The sequence below is a fragment of the Zophobas morio genome, unplaced genomic scaffold (assembly GCF_036711695.1).
Source record: "Zophobas morio isolate AGI-343-1 ecotype UQ-CSIRO unplaced genomic scaffold, CSIRO_AGI_Zmor_V1 ptg000004l, whole genome shotgun sequence".
NCBI lineage: Eukaryota > Metazoa > Arthropoda > Insecta > Coleoptera > Tenebrionidae > Zophobas > Zophobas morio.
In genome coordinates this window covers 785,271-805,803 of record NW_026972109.1, presented here as the reverse complement: position 1 = coordinate 805,803, position 20,533 = coordinate 785,271, and the positions used below count along the sequence as shown (strand labels likewise).

The 20,533-nt window shown below is 33.6% G+C and overlaps 1 protein-coding gene across 1 annotated transcript in view; it reads right to left on the bottom strand.

Annotated features, from left to right (window-relative positions):
* Positions 1–20,533, bottom strand: part of LOC135136827 (protein tiptop) — a 226,178-nt gene that overhangs the window by 177,049 nt on the left and 28,596 nt on the right. The window lies entirely within an intron of this gene.

The window sequence follows — 20,533 nt, the reverse complement described above, 5'->3', positions numbered from 1 at the left end:
GGCTCGCGCTGGTTAATTCGCCAATAAAAAGTATTTTTAGCGGAGGCTTGCCGAGCCGCAAGGTGCGGAAAAAATTACACCGGCTGCTCCCTTTACAATAATCTTGCCTACGCCTCTGCGTCCGCAATTAAAATGTCACAGACACACTCACATCAAGAAAATTTCTCGGTTGCGAAAGGGGATATAATTTATGGTATTATTTAAAATATTTAATGACATCAAGACGATGTCAATGTTTTATAGGACATCTGTGTCATAATTCTGAATTTAGACGTGACTTATAGTCGGAAAATCACACAATACTTGTTTTTAATTAATGGATCGATGGATTTATGGCAGTGCCGGCGAGGGGGCACGCGGAAACGCTAATTATAATATTCATTAAATCGGGTGTCGCGGCCGGATTGATGGATTTTTTCCAGAAAAAGCCAGAAGTGTCAATCCGGATTTTACACGCAACGCGACCTTCGATCTCTGGCCTCGCAGGATCGACCGATCCTCATTAATGAATTTCATTTTTTCGGGCATTCGTCGACCTAAAGAAATCGACTGACAAGACACTGTGGCGGTTACACACTTCGCACAACAATAAATTAATCAATCTTTATCGTGCCTTGTGAAATCTGATATTAAGCGTTTTCGACGTCGATACAAACTGACAGAAACAACACAAATATTCTTCGAACAAAAGGTTATTGATAACTACACAAAAACAATGCGAAAAGCGGTCGCTAGGGGCCGGTGGGACAAGATGGACACAGAGATGACCACGACAGCTCGAGTACGTGTTGGAATCGGCGCAGGTTCACTTTTCAAGCACACGGATGTTTGGTGGCAAATCCGGTATGTAAATTACGATTCTGCGTCCAAATTTTCTACAACTTTGTTTGATACTTTTTTTTAAATAAAATCGCAAGATAATTTTTGCCGTCGGATTTCAGTGTTTCTTTCCACACTAAACTGAACTAACTAAAATACAAAACACCAAGGGCTCCCTAGATCTTTAAAATTCTTTCAAAAATAAAATGTTTGAAGTATCAAAGATTCGTTCAAAGTTTTTCAAAATCACAAGGCCGGAAGCTCCCGGGAATCTAATAAAAGGTCAGGAACCCTAACATTATTTTGATTTTTTTCAGAAACAAAACACCAGGTGTCTCTGAAATTCTTCTTTTGAAAAATAAAAGGTCACAGCCCCAAGATATTTTCAAATTCATTGTAAAATAGGAGGGCGAAAGTTTCTTTCACGTGAAAAACCATATACAAGATGCCCCTGAGTTTTATTTACTTTTTTTATACAAAACAGAAGCCCTCAACATTAATTCATATTCTCAAAAAAAGAAACAAAGGCAATGTACTTCCGAGATTCTTTCTCAATCTCCACATTTTTGAAAAAACTACAAAGAGCGTCCGAGATTATTATACATTCTTAAAAAAAATCCACAAGGGACCCCTGAGATTCTTATATTTTCTTGAAAAAAAAAAGATACAAATACTCCTTGAGATTCTTTCGCATTCTTGAGAAAACTTGAGAAAACTGTATTATACATTCTTGAAAAGATACACAAGGGACTCTGATATTTTAATACATTCTTGAAAAAATCCACAAAGAGCCCCTGAGACTCTTCCACATTTTTGAAAAAACCACAAGGAGCTCCTGAGATTCTTCTACATTTTTGAGAAAACTACAAAGGGTGCCCGAGATTCTTATACATTCTTGAAAAGATTCACAAGGGACCCCTGAGATTCTTTCACATTCTTGAGAAAATTTGAGAAAACTATAAGGGGCCACAGAGATTGTTATACATTCTTGATAAAACTACAAAGGGCGCCCGAGATTCTTATGCATTCTTGAAAAAAATCCACAGAAGGTCCTTGAGAATCCTTCACATTTTTGAAAAAACCACAAAGAGCCCCCGAGATTCATCTACATTCTTGAAAAGATCAACAAGGGACCCCTGATTTTTCAAAAAAATCATAAGGAGCTCCTGACATTCTTCTACATTCTTGAAAAGATCCACAAAAGATCCCTGAAATTCTTAAATTTTCTTGAAAAAAAAGATACAAAAGCTTTTTGAGATTCTTTCACATTCTTGAGAACATTTGAGAAAAATATAAGGGGCCACAGAAATTGTTGTACATTTTTGAAAAGATCCACAAGGGGCTCCTAAGATTTTTATACATTTTTGAAAAAACGACACGAAGCTCCTGAGACACTTTTACATTTTTGAGAAAACTACAGAGGTCGCCCGAGATTCTTATACATTCTTGAAATAATCCAGAAGGGCCTCTGAGATTCTTTCACATTTAAAAAAAAAACACAACGGGCCCCTGAGATTCTTATATTTTCTTGAAAAAAAAGATACAAAAGCTCATTGAGATTCTTTCACATTCTTGAGAAAATTTGAGAAAACTAAAAGGGGCCACAAAGATTGTTATACATTCTTAAAAAGATCCAGAAAGGACCCCTGAGATTCTTATATTTTCTTGAAAAAAAAAAGATACGAAAGCTCCTTGAGATTATTTCACATTCTTGAGAAAATTTGAGAAAAATTTAAGGGGCCACAGAGATTGTTATACATTCTTGAAAAGATCCACAAGGGGCCCCTGAGATTTTTATATTTTCTTGAAAAAAAAAAAGGTACAAAAGCTTCTTGAGATTCTTTCACATGTTTGAGAAAATTTGAGAAAACTACAAGGGGCCACAGAGACTTTTATACATTTTTGAAAAAACAACAAAAGGCTCCTGAGACACTTTTAGATTCTTGAGAAAACTACAAAGGGCGCCCGAGGTTCTTATAAATTCTTGAAAAAAATCCACAAAAGGTCCCTGAGATTCTTCTACATTCTTGAAAAAATCTACAAGGGACCCCTGAGATTTTTATATTTTCTTGAAAAAAAAGATACAAAAGCTCATTGAAATTCTTTCACATTCTTGAGAAAATTTGAGAAAACTATAAGGGGTCACAAAGATTGTTATACATTCTTAAAAAGATCCACAAAGGACCCCTGAGATTCTTATATTTTCTTGAAAAAAAAAAAGATACAAAAGCTCCTTGAGATTATTTCACATTCTTGAGAAAATTTGAGAAAAATTTAAGGGGCCACAGAGATTGTTATACATTCTTGAAAAGATCCACAAGGAGCCCCTGAGATTTTATATTTTCTTGAAAAAAAAAAGATACAAAATCTTCTTGAGATTCTTTCACATGCTTGAGAAAATTTGAGAAAACTACAAGGGGCCACAGAGATTTTTATACATTTTTGAAAAAACGACAAGAGGCTCATGAGACACTTTTAGATTCTTGAGAAAACTACAAAGGGCGCCCGAGATTCTTATAAATTCTTGAAAAAAAATCCACAAAAGGTCCATGAGATTCTTCTACATTCTTGAAAAAATCCACAAGGGACCTCTGAGATTCTTATATTTTCTTGAAAAAAAAGATACAAAAGCTCATTGAGATTCTTTCACATTCTTGAGAAAATTTGAGAAAACTATAAGGGGCCACAAAGATTGTTATACATTCTTAAAAAGATCCACAAAGGACCCCTGAGATTCTTATATTTTCTTGAAAAAAAAAAAAAGATACGAAAGCTCCTTGAGATTATTTCAATTTTTGAGAAAATTTGAGAAAAATTTAAGGGGCCACAGAGATTGTTATACATTCTTGAAAAGATCCACAAAGAGCCCCTGAGATTTTTATATTTTCTTGAAAAAAAAAAGATACAAAAGCTTCTTGAGATTCTTTCACATGCTTGAGAAAATTTGAGAAAACTACAAGGGGCCACAGAGATTTTTATACATTTTTGAAAAAACGACAAGAGGCTCCTGAGACACTTTTAGATTCTTGAGAAAACTACAAAGGGCGCCCGAGATTCTTATAAATTCTTGAAAAAAATCCACAAAAGGTCCCTGAGATTCTTCTACATTCTTGAAAAAATCCACAAGGGACCTCTGAGATTCTTATATTTTCTTGAAAAAAAAGATACAAAAGCTCATTGAGATTCTTTCACATTCTTGAGAAAATTTGAGAAAACTATAAGGGGCCACAAAGATTGTTATGCATTCTTAAAAAGATCCACAAAGGACCCTTGAGATTCTTATATTTTCTTGAAAAAAAAAAGATACAAAAGCTTCTTGAGATTATTTCACATTCTTGAGAAAATCTGAGAAAATTTAAGGGGCCACAGGGATTGTTATACATTCTTAAAAAGATCCACAAGGGGCCTCTGATATTTTTATATTTTCTTGAAAAAAAAAATACAAAAGCTCCTTGAGATTCTTTCACATGCTTGAGAAAATTTGAGAAAACTATAAGGGGTCACAAGAGATTTTTATACATTTTTGAAAAAAACACAAGGGGCTCCTGAGGCACTTTTAGATTCTTGAGAAAACTACAAAGGGCGCCCGAGATTCTTATAAATTCTTGAAAAAAATCCACAAAGGGTCCCTGAGATTCCTTCATATTTTTGAAAAAACCACAAAGAGCCCCTGGGATTCTTCTACATTCTTGAAAAGATCAAAAGGGACCCCTGAAATTCTTATATTTTCTTGCAAAAAAAAGATACAAAGGCTCGTTTAGATTTTTTCACATTTTTGAAAACATCCACAAGGAGCTCCTGAGATTCTTATACAAAAAAAAAAAAAAAAACACAAAGAATCCCTGAGATTTTTTCACATTCTTGTAAAGCGCCACCAGATACTCCTGAGATTCATTAAAATTGTTTTCAAAGACAAAAAGCCAGCATTCCAAGATTCTTTCATTTTTTTTCAAAAATTTCATTCAAAAACAAAACAACAGAAGTCCAAAATCATCCTACATTCTTGAAAAAAAAAACATAAGGGTCCCCTGCGATTTTTTCACATTCTTGGAAAGAACTGGCAGGAGCTCTTGAGATTCTTTCACATTGTTAAAAAAAGTCACAAAGGGCCCCAAAACAAAACACCAGGAGGATCCAGGTTTCTTTCAAATTCATTGTAAAATACTTATAACAACATGGGGACCGTACGCACAAGGTATCCCTGAGATTCTTTCAGATTAAAAAAAAAAGATACAATGGGTCCCCAGGATTCATCAACCCTTTCAAAAATTAAATAGTTGGAACCGTCAAGATTCTTTAATATTTTTGAAAAAAGACACAGTCGCCCCCGAGATTATTCCATATTATTAAAAAAAATACTAATAATAAACACAAACACACAAAGAACCACTGAGATTCTTTATAATTATTTCACAACAACACACCAGATTTTTTAAAATTCCAGAAAAACCTCGAAGCGGCGTTCGTCATCCATCCAGAGGAATATATGGCTTTAAACAGAGCCACCTTCGGGAACGGATTATTCATTCAGTCGGAATTATTTTGTACATAATCGCTGTGTAAATTCGAGTTACTAAGAAATAAATTGTTGAGTTTTACCCACGCCGATTTTAATCACCGATCATCGTAACAATATTTCAAATTCTTCCTTGAAAAAACAAGACACTAAGAGCCTTGTACAAAGTAGCTCTTGGAATTCTCATTTTACCGAACTGTTAAGAAAATTTTGACAACATATGGTAAAAAGATAAAGTTAAATTGCTACCATATGTTGAATTTTTGGCCCCTACACTTTGCCTACTAATTTAACAGCAGGCAACTCTTAAATATAGTTTTATTCTACGTAGTTTTGCCAAGTGAATGCCTGGATTTTCAAAATGAAGAAACGGCTCCCGAAAAGAAGTTAATTAAAAGTTACTTATTTGACATTATTTTACAAAAATTGAGACTTCCAACACTTTTTTCAAAATTATTTTAACCTATCGCAGACAAAGTTCTGTAATTTAGAATGATCTTGTGATACCCTATTATTTTAATTCAGACGAAAACAATTAAAAATGGATTTTTTTCTTATTTATAAACATACATGCATGTTTAGGTTCGGTTCTAACTAGTTTTGCGTACTTTTTCTGCGTTTTTTGAACATCTTCATTTATTTCCCGAGACCCTAAACCTTTTTACTACTACAAAAACGCATTGCTATCGAAAAATATCTTCGTTTACTTCTGGAAAACTACAATTTAAACAAGCAATACCTATTTCCGAAAACTCGCCTTGGCCACATCACCGGCGCCTTATTTAATTACCCTTCACCAAAATAAACTGCTCTGATGAGCCGATTTCTGTAAACAAACACACGCATTGTTGTAGATTTCCTACCTGTTAATTAATATTCGTCTGGTGCGATAGCCGAGTTTCAACGAAACCGGTCTCCGCGTTAAACCAACACGGTTTAGGTTTAGAGGACGCTCCTCGCTAGCTCACATTATCGTCAATGATGCGCCGCTTTTTTGGCACACCGCTAATAGGATGACGAGGAATTCGGGCTTTTTAGACGAGGATAATGAACGAGTTACTAACCTAACTTAACGCGTCAATTAAATTAACCCGAATTGTTTTTTTTACACATGCGCTTCCGAACGAGTGGCGCCTCCAGCGTGCGTTTGGACTTCCACTTCGGATGCAGACGCCATTAATCTCTATTAATCGCTAATTAAACGGTCAATTTTTGTCGATGGTGAGTTTCTTAAGTCTATTTCTTGAGTATGAGCGAGCTTTCATGACGGTTTTTGGACTTCGCTTACAGGTAGTAGTTTCACATCTACAATTAAAATGACCTCTGTCTTATGACTGGTCCGTTAGGTCTCGGAGATTGTGACACCGCACCTGGGCAAACTCCGGCACTTTTCTTTCAGAATTCGAATTTAAATGTTAATCAATTACGATTCATTGTTTAATTTAACCATTTGGTTAGTGAATTTTATGGCGACGTCAGGAGAAAGTTCGCTCCTTGTGGTTAACATTAAAATTTAATAGTGTCTAGGAGACGAACTTGCATAAATCACGACCCATTCGTTAAAGATTGGCTCGATTTAACCAGATACCGATCTCTTGTAATATGCATTCTCGAGATGTAATGTTTTCAAAATCAGCGTGACGCGTTCAAGCGAGTTTCCATTTTATTGACGCCCTTTCCATATTTATATAAATGGTAATTTATAATTTTATGAAAGTTGACCACATCCTGAGTGTTGAACTGTGGAACGGGGCATTCTTAAAAAGGCCATAAAAGCCAACACCTACTCCATTGTGTCGATGGCATCCATCTGGAGAGAGAATCAGTGTTAATTCAAACGTCAAATATCACAGGTTCGATCGTGTGTTGTGGCCCGGCGTAGGGGACGGTGGAGCAAGACGGACAAAAGTAAACTGTTAAATCGTCGTCCGGAACTATTACAAACATTTACCACGAAATAGTGCAAACGCTTTTCTGTGAATGCTCAATAATTGATGATAAAATTGAAGAAGACGAAAGCTGCTTAGTTTTAATTATTATGTATTGTGATATGACTTAAGCATAATTTTTTGTTTCTGAGCGTAAGCTACTTTAAAGTTGTTGTAATCAGGGTAAAACGTTAATCAAAATTTATTCGTTCATCCTTTTCCAAAAAATTGATGACGTCATCTCAAAGTTTTGGTGACTCAAAAAAATAATAGAGTATACTGTTATTATTAATATTACACTGCCTCTATCCAAATTTAAGTCCGTGTCCTTGCAAAAATGTTGATGACGTCATCATCAAATTTTGTAATGGAAAAACTCACCTGAAACAAACGCGTAACGTGAGTTATCGTAAAAATATAAAAATCGCAAAATAAAATCTTCTTCTACTTCTAATTTTTTGAAAAATCTGGGTTTATTCACTTTCGACCAATTTATTGTTTCATAATTTTTCGTTTTTTCAACTTTAATTTTTTCAATTTTTCAATTTTTCGTTTCTTCAATTTTTCGATTTGCAGTTGTTCAGCTTTACAAGTTTCCATTTTTCGATTTTAAGTATCTCAATTTTTAATTTTTCAATTATTCGTTTCCTCATTTTTGAAGTTTCTGATTTTTTATTCGAAAAGTAAAAAATGGAAAAATTGCAAATCGAAGCACTGAAGACACGATTGAAACAGTCAAAAACTAAAATCGAGAAGCTTGAAAATCGAAAAAAATTAATGAATCGAAAAAATTGGAAAGAAGAAAAAACGAATCGAATCGATAAATTGGAAAACCCAAAAATTGTAAAATCGCAAAACTGTTACTAAAAGATTGAAAATTTGAAAAATTAAATATCGAGAAATTGAAAAATTAATATTGGACAAATTAAAAATCGATAAAATGAAAAATCGAATCTGTGAAAAAGTTAAAATACAAGAATTAGAAAACTGGAACAATTCTAAAGCCATGAAATTGAAAAAACGAAAATTTTTAAAAATTTTAACGATTTTATTCAAATGAAAATTAAAAAATTGCAACTCGAAAATTTGGAAAATCCAAAAACTGAAAATTTTCACATTCAAAAAAAGGAAAATTATAAGTCAGAACATTGAAAAAGCGATAATTTTAAAAAATAAGAAAATGAAAAACCGAAACCAAAAATTGTTGATCGAAAAATTGGAGATTACAATTTTTCTTTTTTTTTAATTTTTCAATTTATCCATCTTTCAATGATTCGTTTCATAATTTTCCTTTTTTTCAACTTTACTTTTTTCAATTTTTCGTTCCTTCACTTTTTCGATTTACAATTGTTCAGCTTCACAATTTTTCATTTTTCGATTTTATAGTACCTCAATTTTTAATTTTTCAAATATTCGTTTCCTCAATTTTTGAAGTTTCTGATTTTTTTTATTCGAAAAGTAAAAAATGGAAAAATTGCAAATCGAAGCACTGAAGACACGATTGAAACAGTCAAAAACTAAAATCGAGAAGCTTGAAAATCGAAAAAAATTAATGAATCGAAAAAATTGGAAAGAAGAAAAAACGAATCGAATCGATAAATTGGAAAACCCAAAAATTGTAAAATCGCAAAACTGTTACTAAAAGATTGAAAATTTGAAAAATTAAATATCGAGAAATTGAAAAATTAAAATTGGACAAATTAAAAATCGGAAAAATGAAAAATCGAATCTGTGAAAAAGTTAAAATACAAGAATTGGAAAACTGATACAATTCTAAAGCCATGAAATTGAAAAAACGAAAATTTTTAAAAATTCTAACGAAAATTAAAAAATTGCAACTCGAAAAATTGGAAAACCCAAAAACTGAAAATTTTCAGATTCAAAAAAAGGAAAACTATAAGTCAGAACAATGAAAAACCGACAATTTTAAAAATAAAAAAATAAACCGAAACCAAAAATTGTTGATCGAAAAATTGAAGATTACAATTTTTCATTTTTTTTTTAATTTTTCAATTTATCCATCTTTCAATGATTCGTTTCATAATTTTCCTTTTTTTTCAACTTTAGTTTTTTCAATTTTTCGTTTCTTCACTTTTTCGATTTACAATTGTTCAGCTTCACAATTTTTCATTTTTCGATTTTATAGTAGGTACATATTTCAATTTTTAATTTTTCAAATATTCGTTTCCTCAATTTTTGAAGTTTCTGATTTTTTTTATTCGAAAAGTGGAAAATGGAAAAAGTGCAAATCGAAGCACTGAAGAGACGAGAGAGTGAAACAGTCAAAAACTAAAAATCGAGAAGCTTGAAAATCGAAAAAAATTAATGAATCGAAAAAATTGGAAAGACGAAAAGCGAATCGAATCGATAAATTGGAAAACACAAAAACTGTAAAATCGCAAAACTGTTACACTGAAAGATTGAAAATTTGAAAAATGAAATATCGAGAAATTGAAAAAAAATTAAAACTGGACAAATTAAAAATCGGAAAAATGAAAAATCGAATCTGTGAAAAAGTTTCAAAATACAAGAATTGGAAAACTGGAAAAATTCTAAAACCATGAAATTGAAAAAGTGAACATTTTTAAAAATTTTTACGATTTTATTCAAATGAAAATTAAAAAATTGCAACTCGAAAAATTGAAAAATCCAAAAACTCAAAAACTGAAAATTTTCACATTCAAAAAAACAAAAATTATAAGTCAAAACAATGAAAAACCGATAATTTTTAAAAATAAGAAAATAAAGAACCGAAACCAAAAATTGTTGGTCGAAAAATTGAAGATTACAATTTTTCATTTTTTTTTTCATTTTTCAATTTATCCATCTTTCAATGTTTCGTTTCATGATTTTCCGTTTTTTCAACTTTAATTTTTTCTATTGTGCAATTTTTCATTTCTTCAATTTTTCGATTTGCAGTTGTTCAACTTTACAGTTTTTCATTTTTCGATTTTCAGTATCTCAATTTTTAATTTTTCAATTATTCGTTTCCTCAATTTTTGAAGATTTTTTATTCGAAAAGTAGAAAATGGAAAAATTGCAAATCGAAGCACTGAAGACACGATTGAAACAGTCAAAAACTAAAAATCGAGAAGCTTGAAAATCGAAAAAAATTAATGAATCGAAAAAATTGGAAAGAAAAAAAACGAATGGAATCGATAAATTGGAAAACCCAAGAATTGTAAAATCGCAAAACTGTTACATTGAAAGATTGAAAATTTGAAAAATGAAATATCTAGAAATTGAAAAATTAAAACTGGACAAAATACAAGAATTGGAAAACTGGAAAAATTTTTAAAAATTTGAATTGAAAAGTTGAAAAACTGTAACTTTGAAAGATCGAAAAAAAAAAATTCAACAAATGAGAAAATTTTTTAACCCACTAATTGAAACGTGGAATAAATTTTAAAACTATAATTATTATTATTCCATATTAAAAATGAAAAACGTAAAATTCCAAATCGGAAAAGTGAAAAATACAAAAATTGAAAATTTTGACATTAAAAAAAAACGAAAATTAGAAAAAATGAAAAGCCGTGACGAAAAATTGCACATCGAAATATTGAGGAAAGAAAACTGAAAAATCGAAAAATTGAAGAAACAAAAAATTATAAAATCTAAACACTGAAGAATCAAAAAAATGATAGAATAAAGAATATAAAAAACTGAAAAATTATTATAAATTGAAAATTCGAGAAACTCAAATTGAAAAATTGCAAAATCTAAAAATTGAAAAATTCAAGTCAAAAAAACTTGGGGAGTATTACATAAAACACTGGTTTTTAGTTTGCAGAGGTCATCAGAAAACAAAAATTATTATTCCGTGATAGACAACTCCAGAAGTAGAACATTAAAGAAAAAATCCAGCCACTTTTATCAAGTTTTAGAATCACTCTCTGTCTTGTCATCATTAACTCAAGCGGATAAAACCCGTTTTTGAAAAAAAATGTGGTCGTGGTTCGGTTGAAAGTGTGTGACTCTGACGACTCATTAAACCGACTTTTGCAATACTTCAATAAATTGTCATGTTAAGTAATGATTCAGTGACCACATAACAGTATTTAAATCAAACTGTGAAGACACATCTTTGTTGCTTACGTTGTTGCAAAGACGCCCTCCTGTCCCAAGTTGTTGAAAAGTGCGACCGGTGGCATTTACGACTTGGTTAATTTTGTTTACAAAAGAAGGCAAGGAGGGACAAAAAAGAGAGGACATAAAATTAGCATGGAAGGATTTATGTGTGACGTTTTAAGGTGCAATTTATGTTGGCTCGTCAATATTGATTTTTAGGTGATGATAAATAAACAAATGATACTTAGAAACGTGCCAAAAGAGAGAAAAAAACTGAAATGTTGGGTCGAACTTCCAAGGTGACGCCGACTATCCTTCCAAACTGGAACGTTATTTATCGAATTAAACGGACAAACAAACAAGGATTACTGTTACTCAGACTGCGCTATTGAATTTCATTAAACAATAGTGTCTTACGGAGACCTCGGACTCGTAATAAATCAAGCGGAAAAGCATTAATTGTGGAAAATATAAAGTGCTAATTATCGTTGACCAATTACAAAAACGGTTAATTTATTAAATCTGAAATCATTTTATGTAAATTAAGTGGGGCCACAGCGAACACATGATAGAATTTTAATAAGACAAATTATTACGTGTACGAACCGGAGCGTTTTTATTATTTTTTGAAAGCAAGGTTTCGCTAAAATAATCAGACGGGCTGTTTTTCGCCGGTTTTATTATTCCACGGAACTAGATTTTTGATTCCGGGGCAAATTTAACGGCCGGCGGCGGCCCGTTAGGGCCGCAGCGTTCGCAACCCTTGGTCGTTTTAATGGATTAGCTGAAGCCGTTATAAAATTTTCGGCTCTTGTTGGTTTCTTGGCGGTTTTGGTCGGTCCGGAGCCGGCCCGAGCCGATAGATATTTTACTGCCGTTTTTCGTATCTTATGTGGTGTTAGAGTTGAGTAATACCAAATCGTAACTCGAAGTTACGACCTGGTAACGGCCGAGTTATAGCCTCCCAAAGTCCTGTCTTATTGCTTCTGACCTGCAAGGATTAATAAGAAATGAAGGCCGCTTGTGGGAAAAAAGACAAGGCGTAATCCCGCCGTGAATTATTGAAATTCGCCGGGGCCGGGTGGATTTTTCTATGGATGCTTATCTCGATTAAACATCACTTTATATTTTCATTTGAAGGCGGTATCGCGATATTGGCGCCCGACTTGTGTGTTATGCACACCTTGTGAAAAGCCACCGTATTATCTGTAAATGTGTCAAAAGTATTATTTTCCGCGGGAGAATAAAATGTAACGACGGGGACCATTATCATTCGACAATAAACTGGATGACGAGTTGTATGCCTGTCGATAGTTGGACATCTATCGAACGCTTTGTTGCGATATTTTTAGAAAATCTACTTCATTTTTCTATTAACTTTGCATTCCTGCAATTTGCGCTCCGTCGAGAGCGGACTCGACAAACCAAAACAGATGACGACGACGCCGAAATAAAATTGGGCCACATTCTTTGGGTTAATAAAATATTTTTGGTACCAAACGGAGCTTTAACGCGCGCTCCGCATCCTGTCGCCGACCCACGGACCTTGCATCCACAACACAACATTTAATAAATCATTTACGACACGAGTGCTAAAAAGCGTACTTTATTTCACCCAGCGACCCTAAATAAAGACCTCCACTAAATACAAAAACAACAAATTTTCCCTAAACGCCACGATCAAAAATAAAAAACATTTCGGAACCATGACATCGAGTCTATCTTGTAGCTATATGTAAGAGCTCAACGATAAATTCGCCCTTCCAGGACATCCTGACGCCGAGTACGTCCGTAAAAATGCAAAGGATTCAGTGAATTTAGCGCGATTCACACAATGGACTCCGAAACGGGGATGAATATAATTTATGGTTTAACTCAATCTGATTTTTTTGGTCGTAAAGGAGACTGAATTAACTATTAAGAACGGGGTGTTTTTGATTCTGTTATTAAACCAAAACGATATAGTTTAGGCGAATACGCGTCAGACAATAAGTGGTTTATCTTCGTATAGTTCGTGGTGCATTTCGGGCTGAAACCGGCTGAAACTGCTGCGTCACATCGATGATGGGGCATCAGTCAAATTAATCGTGTATCATTGTCGTCAATCAGTCGTCACAGTTGGATCAATTCAGTTCGTTCGCTAATCCCCATCCATAGTCTATTGAAAATGAACAGGCTGCTATCGATTCCACATTACTGACAATATTACGCGCACGAGACCGAAAGAACTGTACGAATTATAATCCAATTGTATTCAACCGAAATAATAAATAATAACACATTACATGCTATTACAATATATAATCAGACTATTACTACGATAAAATTTTATGATTGTGGGGGAAAAATGGATTTGTTGTTATCATTGTGTTATATTGCATTAAATTTCGTCAAATTTATTCCATTCCATGATAGAATAGCCGCAATAAAAAATGTATAATCCATTTTTGCCAATATTAATATCACATCCGTAGCGAATTTATTAAAACTAATAAAAGTTGCGACGGACGAGCGCAATTTCAAGTTGTTAAATATTTTCAACACACAGCCTCGACAAGCAAACATCTATTTACCCAGCAAACATATTTATGTAAAATCGTTTCATAACTTCATACACGACAAATTAGTACGGAAAATGCAGACAAAAGATCTTTTACACTGGATTCGAAGACGTTTTATGAAAAAAAAAAATCGTTAAAGCAGGAAACATGCCCTCTCAGCACTACTAACAAGCTTAAGTTCAAGTGTTCATACATCGAAAGAACGTCACGTAGAAATTAGTTGATTCGAATGAGTTTGTCTAAAATTAGTATTAATCAATAAAAAAAATTACGATGACGTCATCAACATAGCTAATACTGGCCAGCACAAAAGGAAAAAAATGGTCGAGTTTGGCATCGAACCTGCGATCATTTTAAACATGTTTCAAGTTGCTTGGGGTAAAAAAAGACTACGCATATTAAGAAAAAAAGGAAAAAGGTGATCTCCGCCCACCCACCCTATCTCGATTGTGATGATTTTTTTTTATTCGTCGTGAGTCGGGAGGCGGATCCTAATTGCAAAATCCTTACTTTTCTTCAAGAAATTTCCACATGTTTCAAGTCGCTTGAGACAAAAAAAGATTACGTATATTAAAAAAAAGGCAAAATTAATTATTTTAAAATAGAATTGTTTGAGATGACGTCAACAAATTGTTAGTGGGAATGATTAATCAAATTTTGGTTAAGGTTTAACCGTTTACATGATATTCGTACCTACAAAATTTGACAGCAATCGGTTTAGTAGTTTCGGGGATTACGTGTCTAATAAAAAATGACAGACGAAAAATCGAAATAAAAAGGACCAGAGTTGGCTACAGTTTTAAAAATTCAGTTGGCAACTCTGTTCCGCAAATCTCAATGTGCTTTTACTGTCAAAATTGAATTTAACTTCAGATTTGTTATGTCTGATATTGACAATGAACCAAAACAGAATTCGAAACGTATTTATAAATTATTATTCAAACTCGAAGATTATTGGCCAATATACGGTGTTTTAGAGAGCCAGTTTTAACATCTACTGGAATAAGTGTACAAGTGAGCATTTGTTGTATTTTTACAATCTTGTAACTTCAGTTTGATAAGTTCGAACAATGTAAAATATATTTAAAGCAGATGTCCGACAGGAAAAATGCCCTCTCAGCACTAATAACAAGCTCAATTTCAAGCGTATATGTTCATGCATCGAAAGAACGTCACGTAGTTGATTTGAATGAGTTTGTCTCCTCAAAACAGAGAACTAAATTATTAATCAATAAAAAAATTGTGATGACATTACCAACATAGCTAATACTGGTCAGCACAAAAGGAAAAAAGTAATCGAGTTTGGCATCGAACCTGCGACCGCAGTTCGGCGTCCTCCTAAATGACCAAGTGTTATATCGCGCGTTAGTAGTAAATCTTATTATACTTTGAAAATGTTTTTGCGAAAATTTGGACACTTAGAGAAAAAATTCAAAGCGAATTCGTACACCACAAGTATGGGAGTATATTTTTGTATAAAATTTTACAAACATGTATCATTTTAAACATGTTTCAAGTTGCTTGGGGTAAAAAAAGACTATGTATATTAAAAAAAAAGGAGAAAGGTGATCCCCCACCCACCCACCCTATCTCTATTGTGATAATTTTTTTTATTCGTCGTGAGTCGGGAGACGGACCTTAATGGCAAAATCCTTACTGTACTTCAAGAAATTTCCACGTTTCAAGTCGCTTGGGGTAAAAAAAGATTACGTATTTAAAAAAAAAAAGCAAAATTAATTATTTTAAAATGGTCAACGAATTGTCAGTGGGGATAATTAATCAAATTTTGATTAACGTTTAACGGTCTACATGATATTCGTAATGTAGATACAAAAATTGACAGCAATCGCGTTAGTAGTTTCGGAGATTACGTGCCTAATAAAAAATGACACAGACGCCAGACAAACAGATAGACAGGCAGACAGACAGACATACGGAAGTGGAAGATCATTTTTTTGTACTATAAGGGTCATGAAACGTCGAGAAAAAATGAAACGGGCAAGTTATAAGACATGCGATCGAAATAAGAGGAATCAGAGTTGGCTGTAATTTTAATGCTTCAGTTCGCAGGTCCCTTTTATGAAAACCGTATCACAACAATATTTTAGGACTAAGATTAATAATGTTGGAATACCTGTAAGCAAGCATCTGTGACATTTTCACTGACTAAATTTAACCTCAAAATAAATTTTGACACTATAATAAAACTTCGAAAAGCAGAACTGCCAACTAACACTTCTTAAATCGCAGGTAAAAATCAACTTGTACAAATTCTGGGATTAAAATGGGAACTAAAAATCGAAATAAAAAGGATCAGAGTTGGCCACAGTTTTAAAAATTCAGTTGGCAACTCTGTTCCGCCAATCTCAATGTGCTTTCACTGTCAAAATTGAATTTGACTTCAGATTTGTTATGTCTGAAATTGACAATGAACCAAAACAGAGTTCGAAACGTGTTTATAAATTATTATTCAAACTCGAAGATTATTGGCCAATATACGGTTAGAGAGCCAGTTTTAAGGTCTACTGGAATAAGTGTACAAGTGAGCATTTGTTGTATTTTTACAATCTTGTAACTTCATCTTGATAAGTACGAACAATGTAAAATATATTTAAAGCAGATCTCCGACAAGAAAAATGCCCTCTCAGCACTAATAACAAGCTCAATTTCAAGCGTATATGTTCATACATCGAAAGAACGTCACGTAGAAATTAGTTGATTCCAAAACAGAGAACTAAAATTATTAATCAATAAAAAAATTGTCATGACGTCATCAACATAGCTAATACTGGTCACCACAAAAGGAAAAAAATGGTCGAGTTTGGCATCGAACCTGCGACCGCGGTTCGACGTCCCCCTAAATGACTAAGCGTTTTATCCCGCGTTAGTAGTAAAATCTAATTATACTTACTTTGAAAATGTTTTTGCGAAAATTTGGACATTTAGAGAAAAAAACTCAAAGCGAATTTGTACACCACAAGTACAGGAGTATATTTTTTTATAAAATTTTACAAAAATGTATCATTTTAAACATGTTTCAAGTTGCTTGGGGTAAAAAACGACTACGTATATTAAGGAAAAAAAGGAAAAAGGTGATCCCCGCCCACCCACCCTATCTCAATTGTGATGATTTTTTTATATTCGTCGTGAGTCTAGAGATGGATCTTAATTGCAAAATCCTTACTTTTCTTCAAGATATTTCTACAATTTCAAGTCGCTTGGGGTAAAAAAATTAAAAATTCATTATTTTAAAATAGAATTCTTTGAGATGACGTCAACAAATTGTTAGTGGGGATGATTAATCAAATTTTGGTTAACGTTTAACCGTTTACATGATATTCGTAATATACATACAAAATTTGACAGCAATCGGTTTAGTAGTTTCGGAGATTACATGTCTAATAAAAAATGACAGACGCTAGACAGACCGACAGACAGACAGACAGACAGACATACGGAAATGGAAGATCACTTTTTTTGGTACTATAGGGGTCATGAAACGTCGAGAAAAAATGAAACTGGCAAGTTATAAGACATGGGATCGAAATAAGACGAATCAGAGTTGGCTGTAATTTTAATGCTTCAGTTCGCAGGCCCGTTTTATGAATACCGTCCAAATATTTTAGGACTAATTAGATTAATAATGTTGGAATACCTGTAAGCAAGCATCTGTGACATTTTCACTGACTAAATTTAACCTCAAAATAAATCTTGACAGTATAATAAAACTTCGAGAAGCAGAACTGCCAACACTTCTTAAATCGTAGGTAAAAATCAACTTGTACAAATTCTGGGACTAAAACGGCAACTAAAATCGAAATAAAAAGGATCAGAGTTGCCTACAGTTTTAAAAATCCAGTTGGCAACTCTGTTCCGCCAATCTCAATGTGCTTTTACTGTCAAAATTGAATTTAACTTCAGATTTGTTATGTCTGAAATTGATAATGAACCAAAACAGAGTTCGAAACGTATTTATAAATTATTTTAGAGAGCCAGTTTTAACGTCTACTGGAATAAGTGAGCATTTGTTGTATCTTTACAATCTTGTAACTTCAGCTTGCTAAGCACAGTGCAACTCCAAAAAATACGAAAAATTGAAGCGGTTTGAATGTGAACATTGACATCATTATTAGTAAAGCCAAACGACGTAAATTCACTTGTCAATCGTGCAACTCCTCTAAAAATAATTATGGTCTACCTGATCGAGAGACTTCATTTTGTGTTTAATTTTTAGAAAGCTGATTAAAATTCCATTTCTCTGAACGTCAAGTCGACAATAAATCACTAAAAGCCCATTATTCCTGAAAACATAAACCTGAAATCTTGTCTTTATTTTAATCACTTAGAGTCACATAAAAGGCTCCCCAGCATGTTATTAGCGTCACATAGACGAGTATTTCGTTAAACCCTGTTTATTTTTTAAAAATAAAATCGGGCATTTTTGAACATCTCCCTATTGATTCGTAAACTGTTTGCCCTCTATTGATTTGTTTGTGTTTGCATTCGTAAATAAATATTTGAGTTGAAGGTGCTCTAAGAAAGTTATTAGTTCAAAAACGGCTATCCAAATCGTGTAAACAAGAAAATCGTCCGAAAGAAAAGTTGCAGGAGTGATCTCGGACAATCATTATGTCAGGTTTTTGTAGTGCACAGAACCGGAGTAAGCGAGAGCAGCCCGGGGCCATCCTCGTATGTTATGACAATAGCATTTACTCGCCTATATAACGACTGTATTTACTTAAACGGTCAGCTCATTTAGTCGGCAACTAACAGAGTGGTACCGGTTTTTGAGAACGCCAACGAGAATTTATTTAAATAATTAGGTAAACGATGAGCGATACCCATTTAGAAGGAATTCGTCGACAAGCTGATGGCTCGTTTAGGGGACCACTCCGCTTTTCTCGTTTTTTGTGGTTTATATAATTATGGCACATTTTTTCGCTTATTTTCATCGCGTCCATCCGTTCTTGGTCAAAAGCAATTCCGGCGTGGACCATAAAACTGCAAACCAGTCTTTAGCTGAGTGCTCTCCGATTTACGAAATTTCGGCTAATTTCGCAGAGTGATGAATACTGATTGAAGACGCTACCGCCTTCTGGCTTTAGCCTCTTGTTATTCTGAACGTATCGACGAATTATGAGATTCATAAAGAAAAGAATTTGACCCTCGTTAAACGGGAAGGTGTGAAGTAGTATCCGAGTTGATTTAAGCCTTTCAACGACTAATAGCATCCAGCGTAATCTAGGCGGACACCACGGTAAAAGACGCCGACGGTTTTAATTGGCAGATGCTGACTTTCTTCCGAAGCATTCGAAAAATGCTACTTTATTGTCTAGGCGGGCTGGTGTCAAGATTGAAGAATAAATAAGTTTTGTTCGGTAAGGTTTTGTTGCCTTTCTGATTCCTGGCGCGATCAAACAGGAAGTATTTAGTAATGTAAAGGTTCTGTACAAATGGCACCGAAGTCGTGACTCGAGTTGGCTCAGACTGTCATAGTTAGCTTGCCATTTAGCGAGAAAATCGAAAGGCTGTAAGGACAATTATTCGGCCTATGATCACCACTTTCGAAACAAAAAATGTGCACAACTCGTCGCCAAATGTTAATAACGATTTCCAATTGATAAAAATACGGGTAATAAATAACCCGGATTGGAATTGGGTTTGTTAATTTTACGTATCTAAAATTTTATCTAGTTGATAGAGCGCTGCACCGGTGAATAACCGTTTATTTTATTTATTATATAGACATTATTCTAAACTACAAAATACTCCTTTATCCTCAAAACATTTTGTTTCTAAAAGGAAATCACGGCATAGTGTACAGGATTATAATTATAAAAAAATTAATCTTTCAAAAAAACCCAATATAAAATAAACCGCGATCAAACGCGTATCCTGAAACCTATCTTCTTCATAAAACACACACAGTGAGCACTCAGACCAGTAATTAATGGAATCTGACATGGATTATTAAAATCCAACTAATTATCGTCAAACTTCCGTTGTATTTTAAATGAGCTGTCAGTCTTTGACATATTCGTCGGCAGCGTATTCTTTACCCGGATGATTTTTAATTATACACACAGTTTATCCTGGAAAAATATGATGAAGCATATCCGCTGCAGCGACGACGGTTCCATCCTCTCCGTCTCCGGGTAATTTAAATATAGTAGGACCTCCATTTATGATGAAAATAGACGATGTATCATTAAACTGCGATAATGTACAGGGTGCAGCAAGGTTGCGTAAAAAAAGGGAAAATCGAGAAAAATCAATTAAAGAACTAGTGGAAAATGAAAGAATTTGCGACAAAGCTAACACTATAGCCTTAAAAAATGTTCAGAAATGGGTCACGTCTCTTTAGTAAACCGGAATATGAATCCGTGTTCAAAAATGATTTATGAAGTCTCCTGATTTTTTTCCAAATTTTCCTATTCGAAAATGGCACCATTTAATTTATAGATTTTTCAAACCGAAATAAATGCCGATTTTGACCTGAAAATCAACTGTCGCGACCAAAAAACTTCAAGGAAGTACTAGGTCTAATCGCTCCGAAATTCTGAGACCATAAATTAAAAAAAATCTCTGTAGTTAAATGGGAAATCCGATTTTCAGGTCGACGTCGAAGAGATATCTCA